We start from the raw sequence: 25,679 nt of genomic DNA, 5'->3' as shown, positions 1-25,679 counted from the left end.
CATCCTGATAATCAAACACAACAATTAAGGAGATTTCTCTCCTGCAAAAGGACCTTTACATTTCGGAGTTTAAATACCCAGGACATTCCTCATACTTCCCCCTTTCACAGCACAGGCAAATGTCAGTGTTTTTTATAAGAACACCTGACCCTGGCTGACAGGTACAATCAATATTGCAGACTTTAGAGCTCTCGATACAGCTTTTTGCTCATAGTGGGTGCTTGATAATTATTTCTGACTGATTGATTTTGGCTTTGGTGATCCAGAGAGCTCACATAGAAGTAACCAGTTTGAAAAAAAAAAATGTGTTTGAGTTGCAGGCTAATAAGAATTGTACAAGCAGATTGTGACTAGGGAAAACTCGTTCTAGAATGAATTAAATGCATTTTCACTTTTGATTTTTAATTTTCAAACTAGTGCTCTGTTATGAGCTGAACTGTGTCTCCCCAAAATTCCTGTGTTGGAATCCTAACCACTAGTATCTTAGAAGGTGACTATATTTGGAAATAGGGCATTTAAAGAGGTAATTAAGTTAACATGAGGTCATTAGGGTGGCCCCAATCCAATATGACTGGTATCTTTTAAGGAGGAGGAGATTAGAACATGGACATGCATAGAAGAAAGACCATGTGAAGACACAGTGAAAAGAGGGTCACCTACAAACCAAGGAGAAGAAACCAACCCTGCTGACACCTTGACCTTGGACTTCTAGATTTTAGAATTGTGAGAAAATAAATTTTTGCTGTTTAAGCTACCCAACTTGTGATTATGGCAGCCATAGAAAACTACTACATATTCCAATAAACTTCTAGTAACAGGGTTCTTAACAGGGAGAGAAATTTACCAAACTCTCTGAAAGCCTGATGAAAGTCTTTGGAATCTTTTTTCCTAAAATCAGTTCATAAGTGCAAGATCAATTTTTGCATATAATTACAGGGGATTCATGGACCCCTTTGATCACAGACCCATGGTGAAGATTTTTTGGTGTTTTGTATCAAATACCCCAAGGAATATGTGTGAAAATTTTGTTGTACTAGCACTGAAAGAGCCACAAGTGGTTTACTTGAATCTCATTTGGTTGATGTGAGAAATACTTTCATTACATTTACAACCTAATAGTAAGCAATATATTAATTAAGTGGCTAATTATAAATCATTGCAAAATTTCACAAATAAAAGTAAGAGAGACCATGGAAATAAACCTTGAATATAACCTTGATTCAAAATTACAGTAAAATAAATGTGAAAAATAAGTGAAAGAATAATTTAATAAGCAAGTTTAATGTGCTTAAATATTTCTCTAATATAATACTCTGGAAAAGTTGATCATAATGATTAGGATTAAAAAAGAAATTGAAGAAAATATTTGTGCAGAAATGAAATGAGCTAAAATAAAATGTATTATTTTTGTGTTAAAATATTATATGATTTCTGCCAATAAGGTAGTTTCAGGGAATAAAGTTGGGGATGGGGGAACCTATCTAACCAAAAATATGTTGTGAGGTAAGACCTCTCATGGCTGTAAGTGTTGGAGGGGGGGGCTAATCAGTGTAAGGGGTGTGAGAAAAGAAATTCTGGTGGTAAGTGGGAGGTCGTACTATTTGCTAACACCTAGACTGCAATAGTAAGAGAAATAAAATGCCACTGCAGAGTGTATTTGCACTGTCTCATAAGAGAAGGACAACAACCTGATAGTGGAATTCAAAGAAAAGTCTGCATTCTGTATGACTTTTTAACTCTGAATTCCTTGAGCTCTTTTCCTTCATTATGCAGCTAACCACATAGCTGAAGAAACAACATAATCAATTTAAGGTTAAATGTCAGGGAGCATGAAAAGGTGTATTGGTATCAGAAAACAAACCTGCTGCCTTGTAGCCCAAGCCAGCCAGAAAAGCAACTAAAATTCTGCATCAAGTCTAGAGAAAGTAAAAGGAAACAATACCTGTGCCCTGGCAAAGCATCTAATGGGCTGTCATTTCCACATCGATGACTGTTCATTCCTGGAGACCTCTAACATCAACAGACAGGCTATTCCTGGCTTTTTCCATCTTGTACGAAATATTTACTGCTGAGTTTTAGTTTTAAGCTTCACTTTGAAAGATAGCTTATTCCAGAATATTTTAAGATATATACTATAAACTATTAAGAAATAGAAGATATACTTGTTAAAGAAAATGAAATTTTTCCCCATAAAAATCTAAGGTCTTATAATAGTTTGAATATTTTTAGAGCAACACTTTTCAGTCTTAATCACTAAATTCCCACACTAAAAAAGCAGTTATTTTTATTTAAAAATAGTAAATTTGAAGATAAATGTTACATATCAGAGCCTGCTAAATGCCACATAGATTTTATTTCTGTTTATTATTCTTTGGAAGTGGAAACATATTTGTTAGCAGGCCAATTAATTGCTCTATTAAAATAAACTAACACTTATTGAGTCAGAAAATGTGCTAAGCACTTTACATGCACTATCACATTTATTCTTCAAAACAATCCTATGAAGTAGAAACCATTAGAAACTCCATTTTATTAATGAGAAAACAGGAGCACAGAGCAATTAAGCAATTTGTTCGGGTTTGCACACCAAATTAAGTGGTAGACCTAGGATCCTCCCCAGGAACATCTGATGCCAAAACACATGCCCACTGTGGTGTTCCACTTAATTCTCCCTGTTCTTGGGGTTTGTTTTGTTTTCAGGAAATGAAGATGCAAGTCACCTGTAGAATTTTTAAGTAACCCTGAAGAGTAGGTTTGAGAGAGAGAAAGTACAGCGAACCCTTGAACAACATGGGTTTGAACTGCACAGGTCCACTACACATGGATTTTTTCAATAAATATATTGGAAAATTTGGGGCTAGGTTTGTCAGGAATGCATGATATACCTAACCAAAAAGTTAAGTAGGCTACCTAACAGTAAGCTATTAGTAGGCTATAAAATTACTTAAGCAAAAATGCACCATCCCCACCCCACCCCACCCTTCCTCCCCTCCCTGGGGCTCTGGGCTCACAGTGTAGTACAGCACCACCTGTCCCTGGGGAAAGCACTGTACGTACTTGAGTAACAGTTAAGTAGTCGTTTGAGAAGCCTCCATACTGTTTGCACTAATTTACAGTCCCACCAACAGTGTAGCAGGTTTCCTTTTCTCTGCATCCTTGCCAGAATTAGTTATTCTTTTTGATAATAGCCAGTCTAGCTGGGGTGCAATGACATCTCAATGTGGTTTTGATTTACATCTCTTTGAGTTTTAGTGATGTTGATCATTTTTTCATGTGTCTGTTGGCCGTTTATGTATCTTCCTTTGAGAAATGACTATTCAGCTACTTTGCCAATTTTTTAATCAGGTTATTTGGTTTTCTACTGTTAAGTTGTTTGAGTTCCTTATATATTCTGGATATTAATCCCTTGTTGGATACATAGTTTGCAAATATTTGTTCCTACATTGTAGGTTATCTTTTTGGTCCATTGTTTCCTTTGCTATGCAGAAGCATTTTAGTCTGATATAATCCCATTTACTTTTTTCTTTCGTTGCCTGTGCTTTTGGCGTCTTTTTCATAAAATCTTTGCCCAGTCCTGCTTCCTGAAGTGTTTCCCCTATGCTTTCTTTTAGGAGTTTTATAGTTTTATAAATGGGAGCTTAAAAATAAAATAAAAAGGAAAGAAAGATGCAAAAATCACAATAATGCATTGAACTTTCAAAAGAAGAAAACAGAACTGAGGTTACCAGAAGCAGGAAAGGGGGAGAGAAAGGGAGTTTACAGATAAATTAGTAAAGGGCCAGAAAAACTTACTATACTGTTTAATGATATTCAGCGCGGTACCCCACAGATATGCACAATCAATTATGTTTCAATAAAAAAAATAATAATAAATAAATACCCAGTAGTGAGGAGAAAACTAGTTAAGTAATCAAGTTTGGATTATTTTAATTGGTTATGAATATTCATGAGATACAAAGCTGATTGTCACCCCCCGTGCCCAAGATGTGAAGGCCAGATCCATATTGGCAGCATGTCCATTACCACAAATTGCGATTGTACCTCGTGTCCCTCACCCAATTATCCCCAACCTCCTTCCCCATTCCCGTTTCCCCCACTCTAATTAATTTGGGGGGAGTCAAAACTTATATTCAGATTTTCAACTGGGGAGGATGTCGCCCCTCCCTCCACATAGCTCAAGAGTCAATATTGTTATAAATAAGTAATATGCAGCCTAAAGATATGTACAGAATAGAAGTCGATAGTTTTATAGTATGAGATTCCCATCATTTTAGGATCAATTATACCATCTTTTCAGCCTTCCTGACGTAGTGTCCATTGAGCTACAAGCATGGCACTCAGGCAGCCATCTGCACTCAGTACACTCTAGAAACCACTGTGCCCATTATTCTTTGGCGGGTCATGGTGATATCACAAAGTTAAAGAAAAGCACCTCTCACTACTACATCAACCTACATGACACCATTCAGTGACAATTAGTGATTCCCACAACTGCTGGACCACAATATCTAATTTTAATTCAAGATCGTGATTTGTGACAGCACTCAAAGTACCTCTGTATTTAGATTTCATATCATTCATGAATTACGGCTGAAACCTTTACTTATGTTTCTATCTTTAAGTGCTGCTTTCCACCCTATTCTCAATGGTCTTAAGGACCAATCTAAAAATCTGCTCCAATATTACATTTACTTATGGATTTTTATGGTCTTGATGTGTTTAATTTTGTTTCTTCGGATTACCTCTGAGGTTTTTTTTTTTTTTCCTCTTATTCTCCTTGACCCATCTTCATATTCCTTCTCTCACTGTATCCTAAAGCAAAGTCCCATGATGTATTCCGGTACTAATGAGACTGATGAACACATGTTTTTCCTACACAGATTTTCTAAGAGAATCAACTCTCATAAACAAGCAAGCAAAAAAACTAATAAGTGGTTGTACAAATTAAAATAAAAATTTCCAGCATAATCACTCAGAGTGTGCCATAGAGAAACTCACAATATCATTCAGAGAAAACAGCTAAAATCCTTCCAAGTGAAAAATTGGTACCATCATTCACCCTAGGCAGTAATATAGAAATAACATTTTACTGGACATGTTGAAAGATTACATATGCTCATTTTTTTAAAAAAGAAGCTGTCAGCTTTTTCTGTTGGTTTGAAAGGTATATTTTAAGGAAAGAAAAACTTTGATCACCTAGGGTAAGTCATGGATGTAGATTTAGACAGAAATGTGGCAGTCAGAGACAAAAAGAGAAACAAATAATAATGGGCCCAGTTAAGTAGTCACACAAAATTTTTCACACAATGTTGTAAAACTCAATTACAAATGACAGGCAATCTAAATCATCCTACCTTGAGTGTTTTGGGTGTCACTTATAATATTTAAATTCATATTCTGTCACTGATATGCCTTTTCAAGCAGTAGCTAATAGTCACCCTCAACAAATTATGGGGTATCCCGGGCACATATGTGGTAGCAACTGGCAAGAAGGGAAAAGTAAATGTATTCATCAGGCCTACAAATCTGAGCCCAGGAGCAACAAGAACCATATGTTAAGTTTCATTGAACACAAAGACATTCTTCAACACCTGGGGAACTTTCAATCATGTATTTTATCTAATATAGTGTTATGTTTTTCCAACTGCTCAGGCAAAAATTTTGGACTTAAATATTTTTATCTCTTTTTGTCACACCCACATCCAATTAAACAGTAAATCCTGTGGTCTCCACTTTCAAATTATATGCTGAATCCACTTCCCACCTGTATCATACCCACCACCAACCCTTTCCCAATGTACTTCCAACTCTCATCTCTCCCACAAGTTTTCATATGTTGTATTTTTACTTTCACTCAGTTCAATGCATTTTTTTCCTTTGAGTCTTCTTTGACTCATAGATTTTTTTTAGAACTGTATTGTTTAGTTTCAAGGTGTTTGGAGGTTTTCCTGTTAATTTTCCTCTATTGACTTTAAGTTTGGTTCTCCTGTGGTTAAAGAACACACTTCGTATGATTTCAATATTTCAAATTTGTTGAGCTTTGTTTAATGGCCCGAAATATGGTCTCTCTTGCTATGGGTGCTTGAAATGAATATGTCTCCTGCTGTTCTATAAATGTCAGTTAGACATTTGGTGGTTGATGGTGTTATATAGTTATTTAATATTCTTGCTGATTTTATGTCAAATTGTTCTACAGTTGTTGAGAAAGGGATATTGAAGTGTCAGGCTATAATTGGTGGATTTGCCTATTTCCACTTTCAGTTCTATCCATTTTTCTTCACATATTTTGCACTTTTGTTGTTTGGCATAAACACATTTACATTGCTATGTCTTCTTGGTGGATTCACCCATCATTGTATGATGTCCCTCTCTGTCCCTGGCGATTTCTTTGCTCTAAAGTCTAATTAATCCAATATTAATATAGTCACTCTTTTCTTTGTCTTAATGTTTACATATCATTTATATCCTTTTACTTAAACTTATGTGCATGGATATATTTGAAGTGAGTTTTCCCAGCTAGTTGGGCTATGTTTTCTATCCACTTCTCCAATCCCTATCTTTTAAATGGTGTTTTAGTGTAAATCCTCTAAATATACCAATTTAAAGTCAGAGAGGGATGTCACATAACATTGAAAGCAATCATTGCTATGTTAAGGCTTGTCTGCCATTTTACTTTTTGTTTTCTGTTTGTTCTTTCCATTTTTCATTTCTCTGAGGTTCTATTTTTCGTTTTTTGATTTTCTGTCTTCTCATAGGTTACTTGGATTACCTGAGCACTTCTTAGAATTCAACTTTGATTTATCCTAGTGAAAAACACTAGGATTTAGTGTATTTCTTCTTAGAGCATTTTTAGCAGTTACTCTGAGAATTACCTCAGTCTACTGGTATTAACAGTTTACTAGTTCAAGTACAGAAACTCTACCTCTCTCTATGTTCCTTTACCTTCCCCCATTTATAATTATCTTAAATATGTCCTCTGCATACATTGGCAACTGCATTAGACAGTGTTATAATTTTTGTTTGAACTATCAAACATAACTTAGAAAATTCAAGAGGAGAAATATAGTATATTGTACTTTCCCATATTTCTGCTCTTATTATTCTTTTTCTTTATAATATTTCAAGACTTTTTTTCCCTTTATTATTTACCTTCTGTTTGGAGAACTTCTTTTAGCCATTTTTTTAGGTAGGTCTGCTGGTGATAAATTCTCTTAATTTTGGTTCATCTCAGAATGTCTTGATTTTCCCTTCATTCCTGAAGGATATTTTCACTGAATATGGAATTCTGGATTGACAGTCTTTTCTTTCAGCATTGAAAAATATGGTGCTGCTTTCTTCTGACATCCATGGTTTCTGATGAGAAATCTGCTATCATTTGAATGGGTTTTCCTCTACAGGAAATGTGTTTTTTCTCACTGGCTGCTTTCAAAATTTTTCCTTTGTCTTTAGCTTTCGAGATTTTAACTATAACGTGTCTTTGTGTGGATTTCTTCAAGCTTATCCTGTTTGGAGATTGTCTCAGAATTGTAGGTTTACATCTTTTGTTAAATAGGAAGGAGTTTTCAGCCATTATTTCTGCAAATACTTTTTCAGCTTCATCCTCTTTCTTCTCTCCTGAAGCTGCAATGACTTGAATGTTAGATTTTGTGCTATAGTTCCATATGTCCCTGAGGCTCTGTTCATTTTTGTTGTTGTTTTGGTCCATGTTTCTCTTTGTTGCTCAGACTGGATACTTTCTATCTTTTCATGTTCAAGTTCACTGACTTTTTTTTCTCTCTCTCCTTGCCAATCCTCATTTAAGTCAACCCATTTACTTTTTATTTTGATTATTGTATTTTCTAGTTCTATAATTTCCATTTGGTTCTCTACATCTTTTATTTCTTTGCTAAGGCTTTCATTTTTGCTCAGACTTTCTATTTTTCATGGTCTCAAGAATATTTGTAATTGATTTTTGAAGCATTTTTATGGTGGTGTTTATATGATATAGTTCTGATATGTTTGTCCTCCCAAAGCTCATGTTGAAATCTGATTCTTAATGTGGCAGTGTTGGAAGGTAGAGCCTAGTGGGAGGTGAGACTGATCCCTCACAAATAGATTAATGCCCTCCGTGGGGAATAAGTGAGCTCTCATGGAAATGGATTAGTTCCCCCAAGAGGGGGTGTTTAAAAAGAACATAGCACCCCCTCTTTCTCTTTGTCTTTTTCTTTCTCTCTCTCCACTCTCACCATATGATCTCCTTGCACCTACCAGATGCTTTTCCCTTCCACTTTCCACCATGTGCAGAATCAGCTGTGGCCCACACCAGGTACAACTGTCCCAGAATCATGAGCCAAATAAAACGCTTTTCTTTATAAATTACCCAGTCTTGGGTATTCTGTTATAGCAACAAAAAAAGACTAATACATTATAGTCATTCTCAAATAATTCTAATGTATGTGTCATTTTGATGTTGGTATCTATTGATTATCTTTTCTCCTTCAGTTTAAGTTCCTCCTGGTTCTTGGTATGAAGAGTGCTTTTTTGTTTTGTTTTGAAACTTAGACATTTGGGATATTATAAGACTCTGGATCTTATTTAAATCTTGTTTCTTAGCGATTCTCCTCTGACACCACTCCAGTGGGTGAAAGGAGGCACTGCTTCATTAACGCCAGGGGTGGGGGTGGAAGTCCAGGCCTCCTACTTGGCCTCTGTTAAGACCTGAGGGGGTTAGGGACTCTTTGATAGTGCTGGGCAGAGTGGGAATTCCAGCTCCACACTATGCCCCCACTGATAACCACACTGGCTGGGAGAAGGAGGGTACCATGTTGCGGTCCCACTGACACGGAGGCAGGGGAAGGGGATTCATCAGTGCCCAGAAGGGATGAAAGCCCAGATCCTCACTCAGCCTTCTCTGACACCACACAGCATGGGGAGTGAGGCATCTCCTTACAGTCTGGCAAGGATGGAAGAGTAGGCTCCCCAGTCAACCTTTGCTGGAAACGGTGGGGCATCTTTCTGTGTTTTTTCTATGGTGTTGGCTGCAGTTGATAGGGTATTGTCTACATGTTTTCTGTCCTGCTAGGTTGCCCCTTTGCTCATCCTTTAGCTAGAAAGAACAGACTTTTCTTGGGGATTTAGGGCTTTTTCTTTTCTTCTTCGTTTTTTTGTTTGTTTGTTTGTTTGTTTTTTCTGTGCCTGTTCATATTTTCAGGTTTCTAGCTTCTCTAGGATCCATTCTGAGATATGCAAGGCAAAAAGAAAACCCAGGGTCTCTAGCCAGTCCCCATCTTTCAGGGTCTTCTTATGTTTGTTTTTTATTTAATGTCCAGAGTTTTTTAGTTATACTGAGAGAAATAAAAAGGGATAATTACATCTACACTATTCTTCTGAAAGTGGAACCTCCTTAAAATTTTGATAGACAAATGAAAAATATTCCTCCATAGCCAAAATCAAATTACCTCTATTCGCCTATTACTTAATTTAAGAAGTATTCAGTAATAGGCAAACTCAGTAATTACTGAATATTATTTTAATAAATAAAACTTAATAAAACTATTAAGTGATAATAAATATTTTGATGCATATATTGCAAAACAACAGGTTTTAAAGGAAGTTATTAGCATATCAGACTTTTAAGATTATTGAGTTAACAGCCCAAATTATCTTTAGCTATTTCTGCACTAAATTAAATATTTCTAAAACTGTGATCTATAAGTTACATAAGATGTCAAATTTACAATTTTCTAAACATACAATAATGTCAGAGATCATATATGCCATGATTAAAATTATCCCAACATGATTACACAAAAGCTATCACAGTGACTCTCATATTGCTATAAATTCTAATAAATTTGAATTTTCAGCTCAATTTAAAACTCTCTACTGAAGATGGCCACTGAGACACAACTTCAGGATTGGAATAAACCTGAAATTTTAATCATTGATCTACCTTCTACTCACTTTCAAGTGTTTCTCCATTAAAATCAGAAACTCGGCAAACACTAGAGATCACACTCCTCAACATAGCTTTAAAATATACCATTAAAATGGTCATTAAATCCGTTTCTTTACTTCCCTCATCTCCCACCATCTCCCTCTCCATTGAGAGGTTTGCCGATCCAAATTATAAAACAGGTCAGGAAATTTTCTCTACTATAGACCCAAGATGAGGGAGAGAAGACTAGGAGAGAGGGAAAGATTAACTGAGATAAGTTCATTATTCACAAGACTGGAAGAGACAGACGGAAACAATTGCCTCATTTGTCCATGAACTAGAAATTGGGAAATACTGCCTTATTATAAGCAAAAACTCTTCCTATCTCAAATAATTCTTGAAAATATGTTAAATATTTCTTTCTCATTCTATTGCCAAACCAGATACAGGAGATAGTAATGTGCATTATTTTTTCTGTATGTGAAATAATCCTTCATACACTGTATTTCTCAAATTAGGCTATAAGTCCCTTAAAGGCAGAGATCATGTCCCACTTTCTTTGAGTCCCTAGGCTCCAGCCCAGTGCTGGGAATATGGTGATGTTCAATAAATACTTGTGAATAACTGAATAAGAGAATAAATGTACTCAAAGATCACACAATTACTACTCCCCTTACCAACATAGATTCCAAGTTCTATTTTTATAATGACTTCCTTAATTATACACACTCTCATAACACCAAGTCTAGTTAAATCCAACGCTCTGCCTACCACGTTCGCCCCGTGCTGAACATAGATAAAAAGCTGTACTTATGTGGGATCACCCTCAGAACCCTTCCCTTGCCTCTCTACTCAGTGTCTTGGTAATCTTACTCAGCTTCCTGATGATGTATGTCTCCAACCCAGACCTTCCTCCTGACTCAGCATCTCAAACTTAACATATTCAAAACAGATATCCTGATCTTTCTCCCACAACTTGCTTCTTCCACATTCTTATTCATTTTAGCCAGAAGCAAATTTACCCTTCTCATGGCTCAGAACAAAAAGCCTTAGAGTCATTTCTTGATTCCTCCCTTTCTCTCACACCTACATGCAACGTGCTTTCATAGTCTCCTTGCTTTTACAGAGGATTCTCAACAGAGCAGCCAGGGTGACCAGTTAAAACACAAATGTTATTGTGGCATTCCTCTGCTTAAAATTCAAGTATAGCAGAGTAAATTTCATTCTTTACAGTAACCTACAAGGCTACAATTATCTGCACCCCGACACACACCTCTGTGATCTCATCTCTTTCTCCTCAATTGCTCAATTTACTCTGTCAAGGATCTGTTTGATGTTCTAATATACCCAATGGCTTCCTTTTCTGTAAATTTAAAATGATATTCTTCTTGGATGGATGATATAAGGACTGCAGGTAATATATATAAACTGGCACAAAATAGACATAGCTCTTATTAACATGGAAATGAAATTTTATTATAAAAAGTTCAAAGGTGTCTTTATCTTGCCTGGAAAACTGTTTGTCCAGATATCTACATCTGGTCACCTCCTACTCCTTGTCACCTCTTACAAATCTTTGATCAAAAATCCTCTTTGTAGTAAGACCTTGATTGATGACTGCATTTAAACTTGTAAACTCTATCCCCACTCCATCCCAGCAGTCTTTATTACTATTCTCTATTTTTCTTCACAGCACTTATTCTATCTAATAGTCAATATGTTTTTGCTATTTTTTGGTTTGCTTTCTTTATCCACATACTAAGTAAGTTGCATGAGGACAGGGATTTTTTTTTCTAATTTGTTTATTGTTATAACCCTAGCACCTAAAACAGAGCTTAGCACATAGTATATGTTCAATAAATATTTGTTGAATGAATAAAGATAATTTTGAGATTTCAAAGTCCTATTTTTACTGCAGTTAAATAATCTCAAATCTTTTTCTATAAAGATTATCAAAGAGCCTATCTGAGTCATCAAAATTACATAAACCAAACAGAAATATGACAGAAAGAAATGTCAGAATTAATGGTCTTATCATGACCCGGGAAGTGAAAAACATATTTCAAATACAAAGACCAAACATCGAAACACAACTAATCTAACAATAGCAACTACAATTTATAATGCAGTATTTCAGTCACATATCACTTTGATTTTATATCCAGGAAAGAGACACTAAGGAAATTTATAGTAAAAAATCTCCAGTTTGTTGCCTGGTCCATCCTTTCATTGAATAGAATAGATACATTACTGAGAGTAGGAAAGTTTTTTCTGAAAACTGTAACTGTCCATCATGACATGTTTCTGGGAATAAAATACATCTAGAGACAGACATTCCTTCATTCTGGTGTGTGCTTTGAGTTAGTCTAATGTACTAAAAAGAATGTGCATTTTAGAATCAGACACATCTTTGTCTGAATCCTAACTCTCAACACTTGTGAGATGCTGGACAAGCCAGAGAACCTCTCAAATCTTTGGTATCCTCATTTATAAAATCAAGATATAACTTTTGCATAGATATTATAAGGATTAAAGGTAAGATATGGGAACTTTTTGGTCCCCGCTAGGTACTCAATGAGGGTCTTTTTTATTACTGTGGAAATTAAATTTTATAATAACAATATCTAAGGACTGACCTTGTGCTATAGAGAACTTCCATTACATTAAATATTACTGACCATTATCTGTCATTCTCTATCATCTGATACAGACATGAGATACCCTCGTAAGTTAGCTTTTTTCCCAACTTTTCCAACAAAAGGGGAGAGAGTATTATTAGATAAAGATGGAAGCACATTGTCTTTAGATAATATGCTTTTCTACAGTATAACAGTAGGTAAGAGAAAAAATACTAGAGTAACCGTAGCCGAAGTGAATACTGAGTCTATCTGAGTGACCCTGGACAACTCACTCAACCACTCTGCATCAGTTTCTTCTTTGTGAAATGGAGATATCTCAGAGACTTCTTAAGATGGGTAAATGAGATAATAGATGCAGGCTGCCTATAACAGTGCCTGGAAGGGATTAAGCATTCAATAACTGGTAGGGGTTTTGGGATTTTGGCGGGGGAGGGTTGGCAGTGAGCCAGAACAGGGATGATACCCTGGACCTTAGTATTATCAGTACCATGTTCTAACCAACTGAGCTAACTGGCTATCCCTCATAAGACTCTCAAAACACTAACTTAGAAACAATTTTTAAAGTTTCAAACCTCAGATAAATTTTTATTACCTGCTTATTTAGGTCATATGTAGATTTCTTTTAAAATCAAAAAAGCAGAAACTAACGAAAACAATTCCTTAGAAATATAATACATAAATCTGTTATCCTTGTAATCATTATTTTTTCTGGGGTCAGGGAGATCAAAAAGTTTACATAAATTATTCAACATTGTGTACAACAGTATGCATATAATTAACAATATGCACTATACACTTAAAAATTTGTGGAGAGGAGAGTTCATGTTATGTGTTTTTTACCACAATAAAAAAACTATTAAACAAGGTAGGAATTTTGGATTTTAATTAATTCTGTATAGAATTTTTATGCTGTCTGTAGTAGGTTGTTACAATTCCACATTATTTGAAATAATGTGCTTTAGAAAAGTGAGAAAGCCCAATGTCAATTCCCAATAAAATTCAAAACTAAAATATCTATCACATGATGAAGAGATGATTTGAAAAATAAAAGGTGATTGCAAAGACATGTGTTCACCAAGAACAAATAATACCAAACTAATCAAATTTACTTTTTTAACAAAACATTTGAAAAAATATTACATATTACTATTATGGCTAAAAAGGAGAAAATGTGACATAAGTGAAAATGACTACTTAAGTAAATTTGCATTAATTGAAACATGGCATCCAAAGCTGGACCACTGCATACAAGGTGCATTGGAGTCTATGTGAATACATGCCTAGCTTTGCGCACTGAATTGTTACTTTCTTCATCTGTAAATTTAAAGGGATTTTACATCAAAGGTTTGATGTAAACCCAAAAGAAGTCTTTAATGAATCACAGCAGTTTTCAACCCTTGGTTCTTTCTTGTTTAACTTTGTAAAATCAATTACTTGAATGAAAACACAGAAAGCATTCTTAATGAATTTTCAGAAGGACAGCACTGGGAGAAGAGCTCATAAGTCAAAAAAGAAAATCAAGATCCAAAAAAATCTGAATAGGCCAGATCATTTGGTATGTAGCAATCAAGATAAAATTTAACAGTAATTGTGACATTTTATACCTTAGTTTTAAAAAAAATCAGTTGTAGTAGTGTGTTAAGGAGAAAACCCAGCTTGGCAGCAGTTCTTATGAAAAACACCTGAGGATTTTCAGTTGACTTTAAGTTCAATATGAAGTAAAAGCATAATGGACTTTGCAAAAGAGTTAATGCCATCATGGATGATATTCATGGAAGTAGTTGTACAGGAATGAATACCATAATATTGTTTATTGGTCAGACTCCTCATGAAGCATTGTGTCCAGTTCTGGGTATCAGATAGCAATACATACTAATTGTGAAGGAAAACACACAACCAGGGTAAAGCTAAATTGCAGTCAACTGCATCTTCACAGTTTGTGTTTGAACAATCCAAACAATTACTTCTTAAATTTTCATCTTTAAGTCAACTAAATTACTATTTAACTTAAATGTATTTAAATGGAAAGTTTATATCACTGTCATGAATGGAAATATAGCATCACTTCCTAAAACTAGAAGGTTATCATTAAAAAAGGAATGAAAAATCTGGTGACATCAGAATCATAGCAGAGGAACAGGTTCCTGTCTCTAGTTTCTCTCACAGAAATACCGACTATTCACAGACAAGAATACCTTTGTGATAATCCCAGAACCCAGGGGTAAGGCTGAAGCACCCTCCTGGACCACTAAAATCAAGAAAGTTGAATTAGAAGGTCAAGAGAAGCAGTTTCACTTTGACTGTGCCACCCCTCTCCCAGGCTGGCACAGCACCACACGGAGAGGGTTTCCATGGGTCTATGATTTCTCCACTGGAAAAAAGGAGAGCCAGAGGCAGATATCCAGATTCCTCAGTGTTCCCAGGCACTTTCTGGGAGGCCCATTCTGTCTTGCTTCACAGGAAACATTAGGAAAACTGTCAGATCTAGACCACCTGGGGTCAGCTAGAAACAAAGAAGGGGCTCAGGGCTCACAGTGACCAGCAAGCAGATCATGATGGTTTGACCACATTCCTGGCAGTGACAGCACCTGGTCAGGGAGACCAGCCAGCTGCACTGCATGTCCAAGAGCTGAGCCAGTGGCCCCATCTGGCCAGAGGGCATGATCAACAGTTTTGCTTGGCTGGAGTCCCCAGACAGTGGTCCAACCAAGCTGTGAAGCACAGCCGTTGTCCCTATCGGGGCAGGGGGCCAAGCCAGTAGCCCTCTCTAACCGTGGAACATAGCCTCTAGCCTTGCCCAACCAGAAAGACTAGACAATAAATCCTCCCAGCCATGGATCCCAGCCTGGAGCAACAATTAGCAACAGTGGTGAACAGCTTCAGCATCCATCCGACCATGGAGCCCAGCCTGTGACCCTCCCTGAACTCAGAATCAAGCCAGTAGCACTACCCAGTCAGGAGCCCAGCCTGCAGCCACACCCACCTGCAGAGTCTAACCAGTGCACAGCCTGGCCATGGAGCACAGCTTGAAACCATATCCAACCAGAAGTGACCAAGAAGCCCAGCAGCAACCCCAGCAAACTGCAGAGCATAGCCTGCACCCCATGAACTAGGGAGCCTGAACAGTAATCCTGACAGCCACGGAGCCCAACCTACAGCCCCATCTAATCACAGAACACAACTTGCAGTCTTGCCCAAGCAGAAAACCCAGCAAGAGATGCTGCCTAATTGCAGAGCATAACCTGGGGCACTGTCCAGCCAGGGAGCTCAGAAAGTGACCCTACCCAACTGCGGAGGAAATCCTTCAGCCACTCCCAGTCACACAGCCTAGAATCCAGCCCCACCCAACCAGGGAGGCTCAGCAGCAATCCAGCCAAGCCTGAGGCCCCTACTAAACACAACTTCAGCCAGTTGCACCACCCCACCAGGGAGCACAGCCTGTGGCCCCACATGATCAGGGTTGTTTGAGGAGCCCAACCAGTGATCCTGCCTAAAGGAAGAGCCCAGCCAGCAGCCCCACCTTACAGCAGACCCAGTCAGCAAAACTACCCAAATGTAGAGCCCAGCCACTGGCCCCACCCACCATAAGAGCACAGGCAATGGTCTTACCCAGTTGAAGACCCCAACAGCAAGCCCCACCTGCCTGCAGACACTAACAATCGGCCCATCCAGAACGCCGGGTTGGACTGTCTGAGGTAGGTCTTTCCCTACCAAAGCAAATATGTAAAGACTGGAAGAGGTGACCATTTCCTCAAATTCCCAGTTACCAAGACTAGAATACAGGACCTTGAAGAATCAGAGAAACATGACATCACTAAATAAAAGTAATAAAGCTCCAATAACTGACCCCCAAAAAATAGAGATTAAAAAACTGACAACTAATTCAGAATAATCCTCTTAAAGAAGTTCATTGAACTATAAGAAAACGCAGATAGACAACTAAATAAAATTAGGAAAACAAACAAAATGAGAAGTTCAACAAAGAAATAGGAACCATAAAAAAAAAAATTCTACAACTACAGAATACAAGGACTTAGCTGAAAAACTCAATAGAAAGTTTCAATAGCAGAATTGATCAAAGAGAAAAATCAGAGAACTCAAAAATAGGTCACTTGAAATTATCCATTAAAAGACGCAAAAAGAAAAACAGAATGAAAAAGAGTAAATAAAGCTTATGGGGACCAGAGGGCAGAGCAGGATGACCAACGAGACTTTTGTCTGGCATGCCTCTATCCCATGAATAGGGATGAAAACAACAAATAAACAACTATATTTTGACTGGAATGACCGAAGAAATATGCTGCAGAGTACCAGGGCAGTGATGAATCCCCTGCAGAACATGGAAGTCCAAGACAGCACCACAGAGAGCAGAGCAAAGCATCCTGCCTCTGCCACACTGCCTCCCCACAGAAACTGGCTCAGAGTTCGGTGGGACATGTCCTTGTGAAGAAAAGGTAATCTGGAAAAACCCAGCTGTTTTCACTGCTGCCAAAAATGCCAGCAATCCCTGCCACAAGAGAGTCCTCAGTCCTCACAGGCCCCAAACCCAGTTTAAAGAGTAGCCAGGAGTTTGTGCAGCTGCATAGCCTCATAACAAAATCCCAAGTAGAGCAACCCCCACCCTCTCAAACTAAATGGCTATGGCACAGCACCATATTGAAAGTGAAACTGCTGCTAGAGTGTGCTCTGCCCTGGGGGCCAGAGGAAACTGACTCCCTCCATCCCTGAGGCCCCATCTTCATTCTACCATGTTCACACAGGTGCCTGCAGAACCACAAGCCTGGCTGTCTGGAGCCTAGGCTGGATAGAATGATCAAGACCCCAGTGTCTGAACCCAAGTGGCACCTTCTCCCTTCCTAGGAGAACAGGCAGACCTGCCCAGTGGGAAAGCTGCCAATCAGCAGCTAGTCCATCACATTCATGTGCACTCACCTTGCACTGGATGCAGGCATTGGCCAGCCCAACAGCCAGTCCAGTGGAACTCTGCCTCCTCCCAGCATTCCTTTAGAGGGCTGCCAGATCCTGCTGCACCCTAGCATGCCTGCTCCCTCAGGCAGCAGTTACACCTCACTTCTGCAGGCCACCACAGAGCTGCTGGGCTCTCCTGCACCTTTGCAGGTTGGCTCCAGGATCAGCAGCTGATCCAGTAGGCTTCCACAGAGCCATCAAACCCTACTGCACACATGCATGCCTGCTCCCTCAGGCAGTAGTTCTACCTCTTCCTTGCTACCTCCACAGAACTGCTGGACCTTGCTGCACCCGTGCATGCCTGCTCCCTCAAGTGGCAGCTCCGCATCACTCCAGTAGGCTTCCATGGAGTTACTGGGCCCTGCTGTACTCTTTCAGGCTTGCTTCAGGCTCAACAGCTGATACAGTGGCCCTCCACAGAGCTGCTAGGCCCTGCTGCACTGGTGCATGCTTTGTCTCTGCTCAACAGCAGATTGGGTGGTGGTTCCACCTCCCCTCAGCAGGCCTCCACAGAACTGCTCAACCCTGCTGCACCAGTGCATAACTGCTCAAAAGCTTTTTGGGTGGTGACTCTGTCACTCTCAGCAAGCCTCGACAGAGCTGCCTTGCTCTGTTGCACTCATGCATGCCTGCTCTCCTCTTGATAGCAGATGGGGTGATGCTCCACCTCCCTCTGGTAGACCTCCACTGAGTTGCCCAACCCTGCTGCACCCATGTATACTTGCTCCAGTCTCCAAAAGCTGATCTGAGAGGCCCTCCACAGGTTTCCAGGCCCTGCTGCTCTGTTCATGCCAGTCTTAACAGCTGAATTAGTGGCATTTCCATCTCCCTCTGGCAGGCCTCCACAGAGCTGCTGGGCCTTGCTGCACTTGAGCCAGTGGCCCAAGTGTATGCTTTCTCCTTTCTTGACAACAGATTGAACAGTGGCTTCACCCCCTCCAGAAGTCATCCATAGAGCCACCTGGCTCTACTGCACCCATGAAGACCAGCTCCTAGCCAGGCAGCATCTGTACCTCCCCTGACAGGCCTTCATAGAGTCACTTAATGCCCCCCACCCCTGCACCCAGGCTAACCTGCTTCCAGCGCAAAAGCTGATCAGACAGCACACCACCCACTGGGAGAGACAACTTCAGGGCTGTGCACTTATGCTGGACCTGACAGCTGGTCAGGCAGTGGCTATTCACCTCAGGAGACCACCAAATAACCCGGTGGCCCGTTGTGTACCCACATGCCTGCCCCAACAACCAGCCCAGAGTCTCCACCCCCAGCAAAACAGTGTTAGTGCTGGCACAAACTTCCACAGTCTAGGCCAATGAGGCATTTTCAGACATCACTGAAGAGGATTACAAGTGAAGAAACCACACAGACTATGTGCACTGCACTCACTATGCTGCTGAGTCCACCCACAACCTAAGCCAATGCAATTCAACAGACACACTAAGACCCACCTACAGGAAAAACTCATTTTTACATAAACTACTCCATAAAATTAAGAAAAGCAACTACTTAATTAGTTGTGTAGATATCAACATGAAACATGAAGAAGCAAGAAAACATGATGGTCCCCCAAAAAATACAATAAGTCTTCAGAAACAGATACCTAAAATATAAAAAAAAAAAGTACAGTCACAAAGTACCTGTAAAGAAATTTCAAGTGATCTTAAAGAACCTAAATGAGATACAAGAGAAAACAAACAATTTAATAAAATCAGAAAAACAAGTCAAGGTCTGAACAAAAAATGTAGCAAAGGCATAGATACCATAAAAGAGAACCAAACAAATCTTGGAGCTGAAGAATTCAATGAATGAGATAAAATATACAGTTGAGAGCTTCAACAACAGAGTATATCAAGTAGAAGAAAGAATTTCTGAACTTGAAGAAGATCTTTTGATATAACCCAGTCAGAGAAAAATAAATAAATATGAATGAAGAAAGCCTATGAGACTTATAGTATACCACTAAGTGATCAAATGTTTGAATAATAGATGTTCCAGAGGGAGAAGAGATGGAGAAAGGCACAGAAATCCTATTTAATGAAATAATAGTTGAAAACTTCCCAAGTATTGGGAGAGATATGGACATTCAGATTCAGGAAGCTCATAGGTCCCCAGTTAGTTTCAGTCCAAAAAAGTCTATACAAGGAATGTCATAATCAAACTGTCAAAATTCAAAGATAAAGAGAAAATTCTAAAAACTGCAAGAGGAAAGAGCCAAATCACTTGTAAGGGAGTCTCCACTAGATGAACAGCAGATTTCTCAGCAGAAACCTTACAGGTCAGGAGAGAATGAGATGATATATTCAAAGTGCTAAAAAAAATCTTTTAACCAAGGGTATTTTATTCAGCAAAGCTATTCTTCAGAAATAAGGGAGAAATGAAGACCTTCTGAGACTAGCAAAAGCTGAGGGAATTCATCACCACTAGACAGGCTTTACAAGAAATGCTTAAGGGAGTGCTACAACTGAAAATGAAAAGATGATAATAACAATCGTGAAAACACAAAAAAGTACAAAACTCAGTAGTAGAGCTAAATTCGTAATTCAAACTCAGAATACCCCAGTAAGGATATAGTGCCTAAAATCCTTTGATCATCTAATATGAAAGTTTAAAGTCAAAAAGGTCTGAATAAATAAATAAATAAAGCGACAACTAGTAGCTAAGGAACATACAATAGACACAAATGTAAAATTAAAGCAACAAAAAAATAAATTGAGGTTGGCGGGAGTCTAGATTATTTTCATGCAACCAAAGTTGAACTCCTATCAGCTTAAAATAGTCTATTATAATTACAAGACTCTTATGTTAGCCCCAAGATAACCACAAAACAAGAAATTACAACAGATACACAAATGAGAAAGAAAGAGAAAACAAAGCTTAGGACCCAGAAAATCACTAATCCACAGAGGTAAATAACAAGAGAAAAACAAAGTAACTAGAGTCTACAAAACAACCAGAAAACAATTAGCAAAATTGCAGGAATAAATTCCCTCATATCAATAACAACCTTCAATATAAATAGATTAAATTTTCCAATTAAAAGATATAGAGTGGCTGAATGGATTAAAAAAAATAAGTCCCAACAATATGCTGCTGACAAAAGACTCATTTAATTATTAAAGACAAATATAGACTGAAAGTAAAGGGCTAGAAAAAGATATTCCATGCAAACAGAAACCAAATGTGAGTGGCAGTAGCCATACTTATATCAAATAAAATCAAAAACTGTAAAAAGAGACAAAGAAGGTCATTACATAATGACAAAGGAATCAATTCAACAAGAGGATATAGCAATTGTACATATGTATATATACCCAACACCCGAGCACCCAGATATATAAAGCAAATATTTATTATTAGACCTGAGGGGAGAGATAGACTGCAATTCAATAATAGTAGGGGACTTCAACAACCCACTTTTGTCAATGAACACATTATCAGACAGAATATAAACAAAGAAACATCTGACTTAAACTACATCATAGACCAAATGGACTTTACAGACATTCACAGAATGTTCTATCCAACAGCAGTAGAACACACATTCTTCTTAACTGCACATGGAACATTCTCCAAGATAGACATGTTAGGCCACAACACAAGTCTACACAAATTTAAAAAGATAAATATCAACTACCTTTTCTGACAAAAAAATAGCATAAAACTAGAAATCAACAACAAGAGAAACTTTGGAAACATTACAAATACATGGAAAGTAAACATCATGCTCCTAAACAACCAATGGGTCAAAGAATAAATTAAAAGGAAAATTTAAAAATTACTTGAGACACATGAAAATGGAAACACACCATACCAAAACTTATGGGATGTGGCAAAAGCAGTTCTGAAAGTAAAGTGTATAGCAATAAATGCCAACATTAAAAAAAGAAAAGTGATTTCTAATAAACAGCCTACCAAGTTAACCTGATAAACTAAAAAAAAAAAAAAAAAAAAAAAAAAAAAAAAAAAAAAAAAAAAAAAAAAAAAAAAAAAACTGAACACAAAATTAGCAAAAGAAAAGAAATACTAAAGCTCAGAGCATAAATAAATGAAATAGAAACTAAAAAAAAAATTGACGATTAGCAAAATGATGAGTTGGTTTTTCAAAAAATTAACAAAAGTGACAAAACTTTAGTGAGATTAACCAAGAAAAAAAGAGAGATGTCTCAAATAAATAAAATCAGATATGAAAAAGGAGACATTACAACTGATACCACAGAAATACAAAGGATCATTAGATACTATTATGAACAACTATAGGCAATAAACTTGATAACACAGAAGAAATGGATAAATACCTGGATGCATAAAATCTACCAAGATTAAACTTGAAGAACTAGAAAATCTGAACAGACCAATAACAAGTAAGGAAACTGAACGAGTAATACAAAATATTCCATCAAAGAAAAGCCCAGGACCTGAGGGCCTCACTGCTGAATTCTATCAAACATTTAAACAAGAAGTAATACCAGTTCTTCTCATATAATTCCAGAAAACTGAAGGCGGGGGGGAATACTTCCAAATTCATTTTATGAGGCCAGCATTACTGTGATTCCAAAACTGGACAAGGACACAACAAAAAGAAAATTACAGGCCAATATCCTAGATAAACATAGATGTAAAAATTCTAAACAAGATACTATCAAACTGAATCTGACAGCACATCAAAAAAAATTATACACTATGATCAAGTAAGATTTATCCCAGGGATGCAAGGATGTTTTAAGCAAATTCATAAATGTAACACATCACATTAATAGGAAGAAAGACAAAAACCATATGATCATTTCAACCTATGCAGAAAAAGCATTTCATGATATTCAACATTTCTTCATGATTAAAAACTCTTAACCAACTAGGTATTGAAAGTATGTACCTCAACACAGTAAAAGCTATATATGACAAACCCACAGCGAACATCATATTGATGGGGAAAAGCTGAAAGCATTTCCACTTAGATTAAGAACAAAACAAGGATGCCCACTTCCACCATTTCTATTCAACATACTCCTGGAATATCTAGTCAGGGCAATCAGACAATAGGAAGAAATAAAAGGCATCGATTTTGAGAAGGAAGAAAATAATCTGTCTCTGTTCGCAAATGACATGGTTTTATATATAGAAAATCCTACACCGATGATGGGACTGTAAATTAGTACAGCCATTATGGAAAACAATATGGAGGTTTCTCAACCAACCACAGATAAAACTACCATAAGATCCAGCAATCCTACTATTGGGTATATACCCAAAAGAATGGAAATAATCATGTCAAAGGGATATCTGCACTTCCATGTTCATTGCAGCTCTATTTACAATAGCCAAGATATGGAACCAACCTAAATGTCCATCGATTGACAACTGGATAAGGAAAATATGATATAATACATAATGGAATACTACTTAGCCATTAAAAAAAGAAAAAGAAATTCTGCCATTTTCAGCAGCATGGATGAGCTTGGAGAAAATTATGATAAGTGAAATAAGCCAGGCACAGAAAGAGAAACAACATATGTCCTCACTCACGAATGGGAACTAAAAAATAAATAAGGCTAGCCAGTTAGTTCAGTTGGTTAGAGAGTGGTTTTATAACACCAAGGTCAAGGGTGTGGATCCACTTACTGGCCAGCCACAAAAATAAATAAATGAATAAATAATATAAATAAATAAATAAGAAACAAACAACAATCACAATAATACATCTAACTTTCAGAAGGAGAGAACAGAACTGTGGTTACTAGAGGTGGGAAAGGGGGAGTGGAGATAACAAAAAAATTGGTTAATGGATGCAAAGAATGATTACATTGTGTAATGATGAATATGGTAAGTATCCTGATTTGATCACCACACATCATGCACAAGTATTAATATTCAACTCTGTACCCCACAAATATGTATAATCAATTATGTTTCCTTTTTTTAAAAAAAAAAGAATATAGTAGGTGAAGAACCTGATGCTAAGTATTCAGGAAAGGTTGGAGATTCACCCATCTCTTCTAATTCCAACCCCCAGACTTACACTGAATTCTCTATTTCATCCTCAAAATGCTCTTTTAAATGGTTTCTTTTGTGTCTGGGATCAGGACTGCCACCATTTGGTTGAAATTGTCCTGCCACCTTACCCTATGTCTCCCCAGACTCTGCCCACAAGAAATCATCCAGATGTAGACTATGCTATCCTTATTGAGACAAGCTACATGAAGTCCTTCACATGATCACAGTGCAAACTAGATTACATTTCTTTTACAACTTAATTTAGAACCTGTTTGTGCCCACCTGTGTGTATGGCTTCCCTGAGCTGGAGTGCATCTCTTAGTGCCCAGCTCATTCCATTCTAAATGTAACCATCCTCTCAGGTGCCAATTGCCGTGGCTGTGCTGCTTTAGAAGTGGTTTGGGCATCTGTCTCCAGAATGTCCAGAACACTGTTCTCTTTTCATCCCTAAGATCTCATTCCTAGGAGTCAGGCAATTTCTACTTTTCAGACTTTTAAATTTTAAAAAAAATTACATATCCCTTCTAGACAATAGAGCTTTCTGCCTGATACTACAAGAGCCCACCTCAGCAAAGAGTTATAATTAGCCTTTAGCTCAGTGACTAGTTACAGATAATTAGCATTAAAGGAGTTATTGAGTAAAGTGCAGCTTCAAGCAGAATGCTAGCTATAAAAAGTTTCTTTTTTAAATGTCAATGGGCAGCATAGCTCATGAAAAATGCTGCAGACCATGGTGCTTAGAAGGAAAAAGATAATAAGAGTTAATCAGTAGCTTACAAAACTGACCATTTCTTCCCTTTGATATTACAGCTGTCCAGGAGGTAGACAACACCTATCCAGCTTGTGGGAGCAAGACAACACTCACACTTTGTAGTATAATTTGAAGTCAAGTACTGTTATGCCTCCAGCTTTATTTTATTTTATTGTTTGTTTGTTTGTTTGTTTGTTTGTTTGTTTGTTTGTTTGTTTTGGCTCAGGATTGCTTTGGCTACTTGTAGTGTTTTGTTGTTGCATATGAATGTTAGGATTTTTTTTTTTCTATTTGTGTGAAGAATGTCATTGGTATTTTGATGGGGATTGAATTGAATCTGTAGATAGATTTGGGTAGTATAGACATTTTCACAATGTTAACTCTTCCAATCCAAGAGCACAGACTGTCTTTCTACCTTTTTGTATCCTCTTAATTTCTTTCTTTTACCTCCTTGGTTAAATTGATTCTTAGGTATTTTATTGTTTTGGTGATTATTATAAATGGGCTTGCTTTCTTGATTTCGTTTTCTGCTAGTTTGCTATTGAAGTATAAAAGTGCTCCTGATTTTTGAGTGTTGATTTTGTATCCTGCAACATTATTGATATTGTTCATCAGCTCTAAGAGTTTTTTGGTACGTAGTCTTTTTGTAGGTTTTTCTATATATAGGATCATGTCATCTGCAAACAGGGACAGATTGACTTCATCTTTTCCAATGTAAATACTCTGTATTTCTTTCTCTTGCATGATTGCTCTGGCTAGTACCTCCAATACTACATTAAATAGGAGTCGTGACAGTGAGCATCCTTGTCTTGTTCCTGTTCTTAAGAGAAACATTCAGGATGATATTGGCAATTGATTTGTCTTATACGGCTTTTATTGTGCTGTGATACTTTCCTTCTATACCTAATTGTCAGGAGTCCCTATCATGAAGGAATGTTGAATTTTCTCAAATGCTTTTTCTGCATCTATTGAGATGATCATATGGCTTTTGTCCTTGATTTTGTTGATGTTACATATCATATTTATTGACTTGCATATGTTGAACCATCCTTGCATCCTTGGGATGAATTCTACTTGATCATAGTGTATAACTTTTTTGATGTGTTGCTGTATTCTGATTGCTAATATTTTGCTGAGGATTTTTACATCTATGTTCATCAGAGATACTGGTCAGTAGTTTTTTGTTGTTGTTTTTATATCTTAACCAAAACAGCACGGTACTGGCATAACAACATTCACTTGGACCAATGGAACAGAATAAAGAACCCAGAAACCAACTCATAGATTTACAGTCAACTAATCTTTGACAAAGGCAACAAGAACAAACATTGGGGAAAGGACAGCCTCTTCAATAAATGGTGCTGTGAAAGTTGGACATCTATATGCAGAAGAATAAAACTAGACCTGTACCTCT

This window comes from Galeopterus variegatus, unplaced genomic scaffold, assembly GCF_000696425.1.
Source record: "Galeopterus variegatus unplaced genomic scaffold, G_variegatus-3.0.2 Scaffold88, whole genome shotgun sequence".
NCBI classification, from domain to species: domain Eukaryota; kingdom Metazoa; phylum Chordata; class Mammalia; order Dermoptera; family Cynocephalidae; genus Galeopterus; species Galeopterus variegatus.
Note: the sequence above shows the minus strand (reverse complement) of the source record.